The sequence below is a fragment of the Mandrillus leucophaeus genome, unplaced genomic scaffold (assembly GCF_000951045.1).
Source record: "Mandrillus leucophaeus isolate KB7577 unplaced genomic scaffold, Mleu.le_1.0 Scaffold422, whole genome shotgun sequence".
NCBI classification, from domain to species: domain Eukaryota; kingdom Metazoa; phylum Chordata; class Mammalia; order Primates; family Cercopithecidae; genus Mandrillus; species Mandrillus leucophaeus.
Window position 1 is genome coordinate 21,898 of NW_012104499.1, and position 5,117 is coordinate 27,014.

Here is a 5,117-nt window from a genome sequence, read left to right on the forward strand (position 1 = left end):
TGTGTGTGTGTGTGTGTGTGTGTGTGTGTGTGTGTGTGTGTGTGTGTGTGTGTATAACTGTCTTTATTTTACAGGTGAGAAAAATTAGGATGAGAGAGGTTTAATGTTTTGCCCAAGGTTACACATCTGCTAGTAGTATTAATAGGAGCTAGGAGTAGAGCTGGAATTTCAACCCAGGTCTCTGTGACCTCAATGCTTGTGCACTCACCACTCTACTCTTTTCCTCTTCCCCACCATCACCCACGTCCCTTTATGCGGTTTCCATGCTATAATTTCTGGGCCTTTGTGGGCTATATCCTGCTTTGGTTACTTCTAATCTGCCTGATAATTAGGATTGATAGATTGAACGCTCAGTACCATGAGGAAGTAATACACTGGGATGGAACAGAATGCCCAATTTTGATTTCTGTTTATGTTAGTGTTCTCAAGGGAAAAGAGTGAGAGAGGGAAAATACACATGTTAAGCTAGCAATCACAAAAGTCAAGCATATATTCCAAAGTCCTCTAGGTTCTTTTACATGACAAGCTATGGTATTCATGAATGTATCTGTAATCTAGGTACATAAACATTTGGGGGAAAAGAAAATGACTGATGTGAACTTTTAAACACCCTCCCATATTTAAGACACTACCATGGTCTCTATTATACAACAAGAAAACTCTCAAACCTCAGCCCTGCCTCCGCTCCTAAATCTCCAAAAACTCTTTCTGTGTTTCCATGTGGCATAGGTAGCTGTATTTCCCTTATGTCTCATGTACCTAACCTGTAGTGTAGTTTGAAACACACAAAGGTGTAATAACACTATTCTGGAGTCAAGCCATGCACTGCAACACAGACATGAAAGAGAACACTGGATAATAAATGACTCGTTGTGGTCCATCTTGTCTTTGGTGGAAAATAATCCTTCAATAAAGAAATAACAGATGATACATGAGACACATACTTAACTAGGATTAAAATCTCTGTTTCCAGCAGATAAATTCTTAAAGTGTTGTTGATAATCAGAGATAGAGTTAGTTCGTTGTTTCCTAGATATCATCTTTAATAATAGAGCATCATAAGCTAGCATCATGTGTCTTTCGGTTTTCACATAATTTAGAATAAAGTTTGGAACTGCAGAAAACATCAGGGGATGACATGGGAAATATTGATTATTTTTCTGGCCAAGGAGTAATTTTGGTCCTGATTTTCTGTATTCCCATTCCAAAGTTGGAATGAATAAAGAAACAGAAAGAAAAGCCTTAATTGACAATATAATGCCCACAAGCATCAACAGATGTGATCCCTTGTAATGAAGCATGTGGGTCTAATTTGGCATCACTAACCACTTGGAGGATCTCCTTGCTGAGTTCTTGCAGGCTATCCTTCTAAACCTATGTTTGGCTGGCACCTGTGCCCTGTTGAAACTGGCATACTACCCTATGAGTGGGCACAGTGCCACCCTAACAGATGGCCATAAGAGTCATCATGCCAGAGAATTACTATTGTTTATAGCAAGTTTAGCTTAACAGCAATTGGCATCTGTTAAAGAATGACAAAATGGTGGCCTACCTTTGTGAAAGCTAAACTATGACCTAAAATGGGCATGTCTGAAATTGGTATTTCGGAGTCATTTCACATACTCAATGAAGACCTCTAAGAGAGGAAGTGGCACTGCAACAATGTTGTATCTGTACTAAAGTGCTAGTAAAAGGAGGTAACAACACTTTTCAAGGTTCTACAATAAATTCAACATCCTAGTCCCCTAGAGCCAATAAAGAATTCAAATTCAACATCATTAGAAGTAAAAATTTAAAACATCAGCCCTTGAATGGACTTTCTGCTTGGTCACCTACCTAAAGCTACTCTCATTGATAAGACTCACTTGTTTCATTATCAATGCCTAAGTCATTTGTGAACATTTTTTGAGGGAGAACACGTAATTTTAAAACTCACATATTTATAAATAATGGTTGAAAATGTCAGATATAACTAGAGCCCCAAACTGGGAGGGAAACCATGATTATAGGATGGAGTATAGAGAGGTTAGTAGTAGCTGAAGGACACAATGACTAACCCCAATTAACACAAAATTTGTGTAGGTGTGTTTAGATTCATCTAAAGGGAAAATAAAAGGAAGCTTAACTTTTATGAGCACCTACCTTGTGTCAAGGACTGTGGGATGTACTTTGCATCCAGTTCTTAACTTTTCACAATTCTGATATACATATATTTCAGATTCCACAGTTTATTTAAAGAACACTAGCTCCTTGACACTACAGTTCAGACTTCAGTTCCCACGGTATATTGTGAATAATTGCATTAAGTACAAACCTCACTGCTGGCTCTTCAGTCTACAAATCTACTATGTAATAACAATGTGCATCATGACTAGTGACTTATTTCATCACTTCTTTCAATGTCTGCCAGTGACTGGTCACTAATCATCTGTTATTCAGTTCATACACATACAGCAAGATGTGTAGCTGTGTTGTCCCCTTGCCTCTCAGTGACACATCCATGACATTTTATGAAAATAGATATACGTCTATAAAAGTTATATTTTTTCTATATGTAACACAGCCTCTTAAATTAAATATGAGTATTTCATTAAATAAAATCAATAATTACAGCCTAATATATGTGGTAATTTAGTATATGGTAAAAATCACTTCGGAAAAGATGAAATAGTGTTTAATATATGATATTTGATCAACAAGATGGCAACTTGGAGAAAAATCAAGATTAGAAATATTTAACCCCAACTAACACTAGTTTGTCTATGGAATGAAATAAATGAATGATAACTAAAACATGGAACAAGAAAGACAAAGAGAAGCAATGAAACAGTAAATAATAACATAGAAAGTGAAATTAGAATCAAACATAAATGGATTTATAGAAGAAATATCTGACAGTGGAAAGTATGACACTGCCATCATTCAAGAGACTCTAGATATGAAGCCAGAGGTAACTTCGTGAAGGTGAGCTAATCAACATAAATCAGGAAAGTCATTGTAAGAAAAGGATGGGGTGGTCCCTGAAGAAATGACACTAGTGAAAATTTTCACATTAAGGAAACTCTTGGAGGTATTTCACAATATTGACAGTGTAAATGATAAGATAATTGAAGCTGATTCAAACTTGGAAAAGAGTATGACAACTCACCAAGGTATAGAAAAAATTTTTGATCCGTATTGAAAGTTACTGTAAGACAAGGTGAACACTATTCACACTATTCCTGATACAACAATTTTTAACAAAGATATAAAACACTCTAATTTTCAATATTTCTAATGCTTTAAATTATAGTATATGACTAAATATTAGTTTCATAATTTTATTACATTCCTTTATACATTTATAACAAACAGTAAGAATTTGTGATGACATTTTGAGAAATTTTTAAAAGACACAAAACAATAATTACTCTCAATAATCAATGGGACCACCTTACATGTTTTCAGCTTACATGGTCATTTTTATGGAATTGCACTATTGTTCAAAGCATGAGTTGCCTTACAGTTTTTCATTTGAAACCCAGAAAAACCCTAGGGAATAGGTATACAGTTCAAATCACACAGGTGAAGAAGAAAGGAGACGTTAAGTACTTAACTAAAGGTCAGACAGCTTGGAAATAATAGAGTTATATATAAGGTACTTAGCAAATAGTGGACACTCAAGAAAGATATGTTCTCTTCAAAATGATTTCATACACCTATGTGAATCTGGCCTCAAAGCTGTACTTTTTCTATATGTGATATAGTCTCCTAAATTAAGTATGAGTATTTTACTAAATATAATCTAGCAGTAGAACTTAATATATGTGGCAATTCAGTATATGATAAAAATCACTTGGGAAAAGATGAAATAGTATTTAATATACGATATTAGGTCAACAAGATATCAACTTTGGGGAAAGATTAAGATTAGAAATATTTAACCCCAACTAACACTAATTTGTGTATAAAATGAAATCAAAGGATACATTCCTAGTTGAAATTCTACCTTTTTATATCAAAATTGAAGTCAGATATATAAAAAATGTAATTTAAAAAAGCAATACCAAAAAGGCTATAAAATATACTTTAGTTGAGTTTTTCGGAAAATTTTAGGGTAAGAACTTCCTAACATGTCATAAGAATCAGGAACCATAAACTTGAGGTCTGGAAAATTTGAATATAAAAAAACTAAAAATTAAAAATTATGTTTAGTCAAACAACACCTCAAACTAATTTTTTAAAAAGTGACAAACTGTGGAAAATATTTTCAGCTACATATGATGAGAGAAAAGAATATATTATTTAATATACAATAAGCTCTTATAAACTAAAAATTTTTAAAAAGAACAAAAATAGGTTATAATAGAAAAAATGGCAAAGGGTACCTTCTGAAATGAGAAAATAAAAGCAAACGACACTAAGCATATAAAAGGGTACTCAACTTCAGTAACATTTGAACAGCATAAATAAAAATTACAATGAGATATCTTTCACCCTTATCAGATTAGCAAAGTTGAACAAGGCCAACTCTAAGATAATCAAAACATGCCTTGGCCTAAAAACTCCTTCAGCTGATAAACAACTTCAGCAAAGTTTCAGGATACAAACTCAATGTACAAAAATCACTAGCATTCCTATACACCAACAACAGTCAAATAAGAAAGTCAATCCCATTCACAGTTGCCACAAAAAGAATAAAATACCTGTGGCTGGCAAGATGGCTGAATAGGAATAGCTCCATTCTGCAGCTACCAGCAAGATCACACAGAAGGTGCGTGATTTCTGCATTTTCGACTGAGGTACACAGCTCATCTCATTGGGACTGGTTAGACAGTGGGTGCAGCCCGTGGAGGTTGAGCCAAAGCAGGGTGGGGTGTCACCTCGCCTGGAAAGCACAAGGGGTCTGGGAACTCCCTCCCCTAGCCAAGAGAAGACGTGAGGCACTGTGCATTCTGGCCCAGATACTACACTTTTCCCATGGTCTTCACAACCCACAGACCAGGAGATTCCCTCAGGTGCCTACACCACCAGGGCCCTGGGTTTCAAGGGCAAAACTGGGTGACCATTTGGCCAAACACCAAGCTAGCTGCAGGTGGTGTTCTGTTTTGTTTTTTCGTACCCCAGTGGCACCTGGA